We start from the raw sequence: 12,204 nt of genomic DNA, 5'->3' as shown, positions 1-12,204 counted from the left end.
GGACCTTTTTATTTCTTTTCATTTCTCTCTATGTGTGCAAGCAAGTGCTTGTGCTGGTGTGTGTACAAATTCATGCAGTCCAGAAGAGGGCATTTATTTTTCTCTTCTATTTCTCTGCCTATTCCTTTGAGTCAGGGTCTCTCCCCGAACCTAGACCTTAGACTTTCTCAGAAAAGTGGAAGCCATAAAACCACAGCAATTCCCCTGCATCAAAACCACAGCAATTCCCCTGCAGCCTCCCCTTATTTCAGGGCTAGATCAGGTGTCTTGGTGTGATTCCTTCTACTATGCTGGGATGCTCAGTCTGACTTTCATCATTGAGCAGCAACTATATCCAACTGCTGAGCCAGCTTTCAAGCACTGTTATTACCCATTACTTGTTAATATGGAGAGTAGAAAATTAAGACTGCTTATGATGTACTGGACAGTGTCAATCTAGAAGTACAAAGCAGTTATGTAAATGACTCCTGGGGAGAATGGGAGTGCTAAGTGGGTTGGAGAATGAGGAAGTCACAGTGTTAAACTTGAACTCCACTTGCATTAATGTTTGCTTGTCTGGTTTCATGTAACCCAGGAAGCTCAAGTCTCTCTGTAGCCAAGGCTGGTCTTAAAGTCTCCATTAGCTCGAGCTCTGCAGCACAGAATTTCATGTTTGCCTTTCGTATTGTATTTTTAATTCTTGTTTGATAATATTTCAGTATAAATAGCATAATCCTTACATATAATTTATTTATTTATGCATATGAATGGCCTATATTATCACCCTTGTTGTTTGTTTGATTTTTTGGTTTTTTTTTTGTTTTTTGTTTTGTTTTGTTTTCTTCTGTTTTTGAGATGAGGTCTTGCTATGTAGACCAGACTGACATCATATTAGCAATCTCTGTCAAAAATTGAAATTTCACTCATGTTCAATTGAACCTGACTAAATATTCCAACCTAAAGAACCAATCTCAGGACTCCTAGTAAGGAACCTGACTCTTTTCAACAGTATGTACAGTATGCCAGTTTCTTCATTTTGATCAAGGTTTCACAGTTTGTAAACTGATGACTTAGAGGAAACTGGTTGATTCCAGGGACATGTGATGCGGCTGCAGAGCCAAATGCTTTCAGGAGAAAAATAAAATTAACACTAATAAAGAAAAAAAATTTAACGAGATCTGTATCTTCCAAGGTTACTGTCAAGCAATTAGCTTCAGGCTGGGTGCCCTGCCCAGTGTGTCCTTGAGACACCTTGACTGGAAAGAAGTAGCAAGAACAGTGTGAAATGTCAGATTTTGAATGAAGTCTTTCCCTGAAATTCCAGGGTGATGAGGATGCTGCATGTGTGGCAAAAATTTCTACCCTAAGGAGGATGGTTTATGCCACTGTCGGAAGGAACAGTGAAAACTGCAGAGACCTTCACTGAGGCCTGGAGCAGACAGGCCTTAAAGACCCTCACAGTGAGCATTGAAACCTTCCTGCTACCACAGCTCAGTCAGCAAGAGGTCCAGAGAGTTTGGGAAATTTCTGTAGTAAACTTTAGCTGAAATTGTTCCAGTCCAGCAGGGGGTGCTAATTTCCAAATCTGTTATAGAACCAACAGGTGGAAACAGTCTTCCCAGAGGGGCCCAGTTACTTTTACCTCTTGACTGAAGAGTTTTATGTGCAAGTTCAGCGCACAGTTGAGCAGTAATAATATGGGTATGTCACAGATGGCAGAAAAGAGACACAGGGATGGTCCTAGCAACATGGTTCGTAACAGCACATATTTGACAGCACTTTAAATGTGTCCCAGTGGCACAGTAGGCAAATAAATGTGATGTATCCATGATATAAAACATGAGCCTGATTAATCATCCTAATGTAGAATGTTGGCAGCCACGGTGCTTCAGGGGTGGGGGTGGGGGGGTGTCAAGACACAGATTCACACACACAGTAGGCTTCTGTGTGCACACAAGGACAGGGAACAGCGACATGTGAGAATTTATTAATGTTTGGGCCAACAGTGGGCAAACAGAATGGGAAGAGTTTGAAAAGGTAGTCATGATTTCATACATGTTTTATATGGCTTGACTGCTTTCCTCTTTAGAATTCTACACAGAAATGCATTGAAAGGAATTTCTGTTATGCATTTAAAACACACCCTGAGCACTTTCAAATGTACACACTTCTTATTTGTCAAGTTTTTGTTGTTGTTGTTTCACTGTATTGGGGTGGTTTAGTCACCTCTTCTTTGGCTAATGAACAGAAAACTAGCTCAATTCCAGATCAATCAGCTATTTTCACGGGCAACAATACCCATTTTCCTGAATGCCAACTTCCATTAGCCTGTCGCTGTGTGTCCAAATAAATGATACACAATTCTCTACAAGGTTCTGTATGTGAAGAACCAGGACCCCAATATATGGGTACTGACAATCATGCCACAGACTCAACCCCTGACTAATTAAGCTAGAAGCCCTGCAATTATCTCAAGCCAGCCTCAAACTATACAACCCAGATTGGATTGGAATTCACGGTAATCCTCCTGCTTCAGTCTCCTGAATGCTTGTACTGCAGATGTGATCCAACATAAATCCCTTGTTTGTTTTGGGAGAAAGTATCTTAATGCTCATGACCCGCAACTTGTTTATGTAGCTCTTCTGGCTTTAACTTTTCATGCTCCTGTTTCCAACACCCTCCTGATCTCCAGGATAGACGGGCATCAGGGGAGGTAACAGTGTAACTGGAGAGCTAAGGCTGTGCCCACACAGAGCAGCCTTTGCTTTTCCTTGCCATATATACATATTTTCATAACTTTCGTTTAATTGTATCCTGTTGATGCTACTACAAAGCTTAAGTAGGGGCCTAGATCTTTTCAATTGGAGAAGGATTGTATCACAGTCAGAAAGAGAGAGATAAAAGAATGTTCATAGTGATACTATTTCTAATAGTATAAGATTGCAAGCAACTTAAATGTCCAATGATGGAGGACCAGGAAACTAAACTTGATATATCCATGATTCAAGCAGTGAGCCTAACTGAACAACCTCATATAGACTGCTGGAAAGCACAATGCTACATAGAGAATCAAGGTCTACAATTATGTGTGCAAGCATTGCCAGGGAACAGCTGTTTGTGGACATCTTTTAATGTTTGAGCTCTAGGAGGTGTACCTGGGGGAATTAGAAAAGTTGGGAGAGGAGTCATGTTTGCACAAAGCCTTCATGTGATTGGAATGTGATCATATAATTGCAAAGGAATTTAAATTTCAATATAACATGTGAGGAGTTTCAAATATGCAGCCTACTTGATTATATATTTTTCCAGGGAGTTTTATTCATTGGGGGGAGGAGAAAGAGGAGAGGGAGAAGAGGAAGAAGAGAGACAGTGGATTAGGTGACCTTGCTTTTGCTAAGAGCAGACAAGTAGCCCAGATAGGTTGGCCATTTTTCTGGTCAACAGTGTCCATTGTCTGAGTGTTTATTCAGTTAGCTCAAAGAACTGTTCATAATTCTCTCCAATAGCTGTGATTCTAAAAGTGGGGGCCAAGGACAAATATCACACCCAACACAACAACACATGGGAAATGAGAAACATGCAAGTTCTTATGTTTCACCTAGTTCCAATGGGGGCACACATTTTAGGGAACGAGTGTAGGGTGCCCATGGTATCCTTAAATTGAATGTAGTTCTGACACAGACTCCTTAGTACATGGATTAAAGGTTTAAGTCCTCATTTCTGGCCTGTAAATTTTTTTTTTTTTTGAGAAATGGTTTCATCATTCTGGTGGTGTGCAAGGTTATGCAAGAGGAACAACAACAAAACAGCAACTTTAGAACTTGTGGAATGTGGCTCTCCCATTAACACAAACACTGTGGGTGTGTCTCAGAGAGGCAGGGCCCAGAGGACTACAGGCCCTGAGAACTTTGTGTTTCCATGGAGCAATTGCCTTTGCAGTCACCATGTCCCTCCTAATCTATGCGTTGTATGGAAACTAGGGGGGCTCCAGCCACTCTCTGGGCAGTGTCATAGGCACTCACTATAATAGTGATTGATCTTTTTCAAGTATTGGTGCTAGAGCAGGGAAACGATTCAATCACCACCCTCTGAAAGAATTTAGAGATGTGGATCGTTAGCAATGCCCACCACCCTTAGAAAGAATTTGGAGTTGCAGATTGTAATTGCAGTTAGATTAAGATGTTTTTGCTAGTGACTTTGAAAATTGTAGGCAACAACTTGAAGTTCTGAAAGGCACACTCTTAATAATTGAGCTGGTATTTTTTTTTTTTTTTTAGATCAGGGAACAAGAACAACAGCTGCACAGCTAGTACTAGCTGACACTCCATTCTTGCTGAAGCTGGGCTGCTGATCAAGGTGATGATTAATTTTTTATGTTCATTTTTGTCCTTGGCTTCCTGATATGATTTAATAAAAAATTGTTAATGAGTAGAAGTTCACCCTGAGGACATAAGATGGAAATAACTGTTTTTTTTTTTTAAATAAAAGTTTAGAATTGTGATTCTTTTAAGACTTTTTTATAAGGTAAGGCTACTTTTTATGATAAATAGTAAAATAATTTATCCTTTCTTAGTAACCACAAATTGCAGCCTGCCAGTAAGAGAAACTAGACCATAAAACTACTTTGCTTGCTACGTGTTGGTAATCTATAACAAGTTTCTCAGTTACAAATGTATGAGAGTTCTTGGGAATAATTTTTTTTTTACCTATATTGCATAATGTTATTTATGTGATGGCATTTGAGAACACAGTTTTTTACATATACTCACTGTGATCAATCACTTAAAAAACTGAATGTAATCACATTGTGACTTTTGTACTGCTTGAAAGATTTTGCTGGGATATATAAACTGGGCTTCAGGGAGTACTTGATGACCCAAGAGAATCAAGCTTCGTTCCCTCAGAAAACAGTCTGCTGAATGATCAGTTGCCCAGTCTCGACTCCACCTCAGTTTACTGTAATGGTAAAACTGGTCTTTGATACCCAGGCTAGCCTGGAACTTGCTTTATCAGTCAGTCTGAACTCTTGTTTAGAAATGTCTTGCCATGCTCCAGGATTAGAGGCCTGTACAGTCTTTATGGGTATTTCAACAGGGATATCTGCTCTACAGGGATATCTGCTCTACAGGGATATCTGCTCTACAGGGATATCTGCTCTACAGGGATATCTGCCCTGACTCTCAAAGTCAGAGACTCATTGGCACAATCAGTCCTCCTCCAACAGGAGGAAAACAGCCATAGTTTTCCCTTTAAATCTGTGATGCATTACTTGAATATATGGACCCACCTACACCTCCCTCACCATCTTGCCTTCTCTCCCTCTCTGTCTTTGGTAGATGTGTATACTCAGGAGGAAAAAATCTCATGTAAAAGTTAATACTCCCTTAAAAACTGGGACTTGAGGCTGGGTGGTGGTGGTGCATGCCTGTAATACCAGCACTCTGGGAGGCAGAGGCAGGAGGATTTCTGTGTTCGAGGCCAGCCTGGTCTACAGAGTGAGTTCCAGGACAGCCAGGGCTATACAGAGAAACCCTGTCTCGAAAAAACCAAAATCCAAAAAGCCAAATAAACAAAAACAAAAAAACAAAAAACAAAAAAAAAAGCAAAACAAAACAAAACAAAAAACCAAAACTGGGACTTGTGAACAATCAAACAGGCAATGAAGATATCAGTACAACAGCCTTTGTTAACTCTTAGCAAAACCAGATATTTTGCTGATTGTTTCAAATTGACTCACTATGAAAATGCTTTGCTTTCTGAAATACATTTCAATATAAACATGGCCTGGAGACAATTAGAAACTTAGAACTCTAAATAAAACTAGTGATAGCCCCAAACACTGTCCCACCTGCAACGGGACTTCTCTAAGGCAGAGACCCCAAGTCCTGCTCCCTCATCTCCCCTTCCATTTCTGCATTGTCTCCTTGTAGCTCCGAACTCAGATCTTAGTGGGTGAGCCTAGGAACACTGACCATCAGGCAGAAGTGTAGTGGAAATAGCACTAACAAACTCAATCCTTCCCTGATGTCTGTCTGACCCATACTCACCATGGTGGTCTCTCCTGACTGGAAACACACATTGTTACCCTAAGATCAACCATATTACACTGTATCATATTTTAGGAGCCATTAGAAAGCACGGACACCTTTAAATTCCTTTCTGTTTATTTACCAGATAAATTAAACCTGCAGCTCACACGATTTAAGCCCCTTTGGGGAAGGTGGGAAAAATAATGTTTTAAGTTACAATAAATGAAAGGAAACATGATCATGAAGTACTTCTAAATTAAGTCTTGCCTTCCCGACTTGCATTTTATTTATTTATTTATTTATGCATTTATTTACATATTTAAAGTTTTAAATTTTATTGCTCCCTTCTTTACAGGTTTTGTAACTAAGATAGAAGTTTGTTTTCTACATTACCAATGATTTTTCTCTCACAGACACGACTTTGGGACATCTAAAGAACACAGGCAATTCTAAACTGTTCCTGTTTGAGAGAATGCTCCCCAGTGTGTGCTAAGGATGAGTACTCTAAGAACAATCATTAGGCCACAGCCACCCTGTCCACCAGTGCTGGCAAATGGGGAGAACACATGAACTGACACAGAAACAATATAACAGCATGGTCATATGCCATTCTTTCTTCTGCAGTCTCAGGATGACGGCTCCTCAATGGGCAACTGGAATTTCACTGTCTTTTATAATGTTGATGTTGTCTACAGCTTGGGGTTGCTCTGCACTTTGGAAGACTTCATTCTGAAATCCATGGAAGACAACTGAGCTGAAGAGAGAGTTGTTGAGAAAGGAACAGGAAGGTCACTTTTCAGATCTGAGTAGAATCTTTTCATTCATGATTCAGCATGACTGGGTATTTGGAAGTGCAGAAAACCCACTCACAACAAAACTGTAACAGTAAATGAACAGTACCACACAGAAATTAAGTCATTAAGTGGTACTAAGTCATAGGAAAGTTTCCTTTATAAATATCGGACAAACTAAGAAAAAACATTAAAATTAGAAAAACAAGTTCATATTAGCATCCGTCCATATGCTCATGTAATGGAAAACAAAAGTGCAAGTTTAAAAGACAGATATCTAACACCAAACAGAGTTACCTAATCAAGATGTTTATTTTGGAACTGGGCTAAGAACTGGATGGCGCCTGTATTTTCAGCTTAGAACTGTGACCCTAGGGTTAGGAGGGCCTGGTGACCCGAGCTACAATCCTGGAACCCAGGGAAAGGCAGCAGAGAACCAGGCCCACACAGTTGTCCTCTGACCTTCTCAGGTGCCACGGATTTTCTACACACACTGCACCACTGCAACTACCACAAAAACCAGTTTCCAAAACAATAATTAATAAATTCTTGCTAAAGGAAAAAAATGGTTTTGAAATTTGCATACTCTTAAGCTGGGTAGTAGTGGCACTTGCCTTTAATTCCAGCACTTGGGAGGCAGAGGCAGGTAGGTTTCATAGTTCAAGGTCAGCCTGGTCTACAGAGTGAGTTCCAGGACAGCCAGAGCTACTCAGAGAAATCCTCTCTTGAAAAACAAAACAAAAGAAAGAAAGAAAGAAAGAAAGAAAGAAAGAAAGAAAGAAAGAAAAAGAAATTTGCATACATTAACATGGAGTGGGAAAATAGGTGAAGTAATGAACAGTGCCTTTCCACAGGGGCTGGGAGTCTTGGAAACAACTACAATGACAACATCCATGGCACACACTTCATACAGTATGTGTGCAAAACATCAGGGGCTACAAAGAAAGGCCCTCAGAGGGAACTGCTAGGGTCTGTGGTCTGGCCTTTCCCATCAGCTATGGGTGGAGCTTTTACTGCAGATAGTCACGGTGGCCTGGGATTTGAGCTTCTAGAGCTCACAGAAGATCAAATCAAAGAACAAAATAGACTAACTTTAAGTCATAGGTGGTATTTTGACATAGTGGATTTTGTCATCTCTACACTGGCCATCACTACTGCTGAAATGTAGAACCAAAGTGAGCGTCTCCGTTCAGCCACAAGAAGAACACCTGTGCTGAGAATTACAAAGAAAATGGGACGAAGCTTTTCTCTGCTTGGGTCGCTATCATGTACACGGGTATGGAAACAACATATAGTCAGAAAAGTCAGATGTCACAATGTGACAACTGACACAAAACTGTCTTCGGGGCAATTATTTTGATCTCATGTTTGTATTTTTTGTAGGTTTTCTTTTTCTTTCCCACCCTCTCATTGAAGGAAAGAGAGAAAATAATGTTTTGTGGGTAGGAAGGTGGTGGGAGCTGGTAGACAGGAAGAAACATGACCAAAATATATTATATGAAAACTCTTTGACTAAAAATAAGGAAGAAGAAGAAGAAGAAGAAGAAGAAGAAGAAGAAGAAGAAGAAGAAGAAGAAGAAGAAGAAGAAGAAGAAGAAGAAGAAGAAGAAGAAGAAGAAATAAGGGGGAGGAAGGGGCAATGGAGAAAGAGGAGAAAAGGAACAGGAAGAAACCAGGAGAAATATACAAGACTGCATGTTCCAAAGCAACTGGCACAAGCCAAGACCGCTCACCTTTCTAGACTCTTCTTTTTTCTGTGTCTGTACTCTAAAATGGGGTGCAGGGAGTTGGGAGGAGTTGAAAGGAAAAAATTGAACATGTCATCAAAAAGCATTCATGATATTTTCTTCAAATCAAGGACATCGTGTCTGTTTTTAACTGAACCGTTCCCTGGTAACCATGGAGCCTACACTATCCATGTATCTGTATCCAAGTGTCTTCTCTGTATTCATGGCTTCCTGCATTCACCCACATAGCATTCCTGACATGCAAGAGTGACACTGGTAAACTGTCATTTACTAAAGAAAAAAGAATGAAGAAATCTAGGTTTTTAAATTGGCTTGTGGAAAATAAGCTAAACATGGACTCTCCAAGCAACCTGAGACACAGGCCCTACTAATGGTCCCATCCATCATGACCCTATTAAACGTGTCACTAAGGTCGCACGCTGTACTATGGGCTTCGGCTCCTTCCATGATGTAATAGAGGAGGTGTGTGCCACCACCTACTCCTCACCCTCTCCTTCCTGTCAAAGACATTGAGACTCCCAGTAATCACCCTTTCTCTGGGTAGAATACATACTTTGGACTAGGTAAAGGAGCGTATATGTAGTATTTTATGCCATTTCTCTTCCCCATTTTCACATTATCTTACTTTTGTAGTCTAAAATAGCCATGAAGTGTGATCCTTCTGTCCCAGCAGCCTGAATCCTGGGATAACAGGCTCATACCACAGGGTCAGATTAAATAATCATTATGAACACCCAAGTTCTAAATATTAGAGGGAAGTATTCTAAAATATGACAGGCATATTCTCATTTCCAAATTTCTGCCCAGTCATGTGAAACAGGTCAGTAATGACTCACATGAGACATCTCAGAAGGTCGATGGCTCACATTCTTACAGAGAGAACGGGCTACACAGACAGAAACACCATGTGCACTCCCACAAGCCCTGCAGGGAAGGTGCCACCCCCAGAGAACTCCGCTACAGTGTTTGCCATGCAGTTTCCCATCCAGTGTCTGTGTGTCTCCGCTATTAAATATGTTCCAGAGCATTCAACAGTATCATCATGGGGACAAAACCACATCTAACGGCTAAGATAGAACATACCATAGGTCTTATAATGGTCTATTTTGTTCCATATCACAACCTTGTACAACAAATTCTTGTATCATAGCATTTTGATTTATTTTTCTTTAAAAGATCTCTGTTTCTGTTTCTGTCTGTCTGTCTCTGTCTCTCTCCCTCTCTTCATCCCTCTCTCTGTCTCTGTCTCTCTCTCATGTGTGTGTGTGTGTGTGTGCACAAGTGTACCTATGCACTAGATCTGGGGGCATCCCTGGAGCTGTAGTTACAGCGAGTTGTGAGTCACCCACCCAGGAGCTGGAATGGTACTCAGTAAGAGCAGTCCATGCTCCCTAGTGCTGAACCACCTCTCCAGCCCCACATTAATTTTTTTCATAGAAAATGTGATTTTAATTTTTTTCTCGAGGTGGCTAATTATTGGAATGTAAAATGTATGACCTGAGCCCACAATGTAGAAGCAGGTGGCTTAGATGTCCCACGCTGGCCTCAGCTACATAAGTTCAATGCTACCCTAGAATATATGAGATCCTGTTTCAAGGAGAGAAACAAACAATGGTATTTAGGAAAAGAACCACCAATATTTATGCTTTACAAATTCTATGAAACAGGAGTTATGAGATACTGTAGCACGGGACACTTTTCATGCTCCATATCTTAGTGGTAATATCAGTGCTGGCTCAGTGCATTTAAACTGGCTTCGCACCCTGCTATAGGAGTAAAACATTTTTCTCTGCCAAAATTCCTTGGATTTGGTGCTTGTTTATGTTCTGGAGACCCAGACCCATTCCTGACCTTGGGAATCTTGATAAAGTCACTCACTTATGACAGTCAGGAAGCTTGCAAGCAGGATCAGCAATGCCACAGACACAGAGATTCCAATATAGAGGTCCTTAGTGGAGATCTTCAGCGCAGGTTGTGTTGGAACCACTTCCTACAGAAATATCAGTAATTGAAGAGGCACCAGTTGAGATGAGCACAAAACACATTCTATACTTCAAACTAGACTTCTCCCTCCATTGCCAGTGATTAGTATAGAATATGCAAATATGTACTCCTTGATTTCCACTATTTGAGAGGCAGAGGCAGAGGCAGAGGCAGAGGCAGAGGCAGAGGCAGAGGCAGAGGCAGAGGCAGAGGCAGAGGCAGAGGCAGAGGCAGAGGCAGAGGCAGAGGCAGAGGCAGAGGCAGAGGCAGAGGCAGAGGCAGAGGCAGAGGCAGAATATCTGAGAGTTTCGAGAGAATCTGGTCTACATAGCATTTCTAAACAGCCAGAGCTACATAGAGAGACCATGTGTTTTTAAAAAAAAAGAGCATGTAAGCAAAAATCAAACAATTTTAGTTGGTAGTAAGCTGTGAAATTCTAGACAATACAAACTTCAAAGTGTCTAGGAGGAGGATTATAATGTTTTACTATGTGGCTTGAGGTGACAAGAAGGTTGCTTATGTAAGTGATTATATTTGCATTACCATTCAGTAGGTTATTCTATTGATAAAAGCAATGGCTGCTTTCTAATTTGATTCTCTGATGATACCAGAGTTTGCTTAGCTGAGTCTGATCTTTCTTCATAGACTCATAGATCCTACTTGTCTTACAGAATGCAATTCTGGGTTCTCTTTTTCTTTTACCCTGAGACTGTGCCTTACTTCTCACAGTAGCCACAGCTAGCCTAAAACTCTCCATGTAGATCAGGTTGGCCTCGAACTCAGAGATGTACATGCCTCTGCCCCCAGATGCCTGGGACCAATGCCATGGTCCTCCAGCCATGAGGCAAGAGCCACATCTTTATAAAATCATCCAGGGGAAGTTGTTCATAGCTACAGCCAGATTGACACCATGTGATCATACAGAGATGTAAAATCCATCCAAGTGAGGGTGTGGAGAAAGAGGAACACTCCTCCACTGCTGGTGGGGTTGCAAATTGGTACAACCACTCTGGAAATCAGTCTGGCGGTTCCTCCGAAAACTGGGCACCTCATTTCCAGAAGATCCTGCTATACCACTCCTGGGCATATACCCAGAGGATTCCCCACCATGTAATAAGGATACATGCTCTACTATGTTCATAGCAGCCCTATTTATAATTGCCAGATGCTGGAAAGAACCCAGGTATCCCTCAACAGTAGAGTGGATGCAAAAAATGTGGTATATCTACACAATGGAGTACTATTCAGCCACTAGAAACAATGAATTCATGAAATTCTTAGGCAAATGGATGGAGCTAGAGAACATCATACTAAGTGAGGTAACCCAGACTCAAAAGGTGAATCATGGTATGCACTCACTAATAAGTGGATATTAACCTAGAAAACTGGAATACCCAAAACATAATCCACACATCAAATGAGGTACAAGAAGAAAGGAAGAGTGGCCCCTTGTTCTGGAAAGACTCAGTGAAGCAGTATTTGGCAAAACCAGAACGGGGACGTGGGAAGGGGTAGGTGGGAAGACAGGGGGAGAGAAGGGGGCTTGCGGGAGTTTCGGGGAGTGGGGGGTTAGAAAAGGGGAAATCATTTGAAATGTAAATAAAAATATATCGAATAAAAAAAAAGAAAGAAAAAAATCCATCCAAGTGCCCTGGTGCAGGTGACCACAGATTA

Source organism: Apodemus sylvaticus, chromosome 10 (genome assembly GCF_947179515.1).
Source record: "Apodemus sylvaticus chromosome 10, mApoSyl1.1, whole genome shotgun sequence".
Taxonomy (NCBI): domain Eukaryota; kingdom Metazoa; phylum Chordata; class Mammalia; order Rodentia; family Muridae; genus Apodemus; species Apodemus sylvaticus.
Note: the sequence above shows the minus strand (reverse complement) of the source record.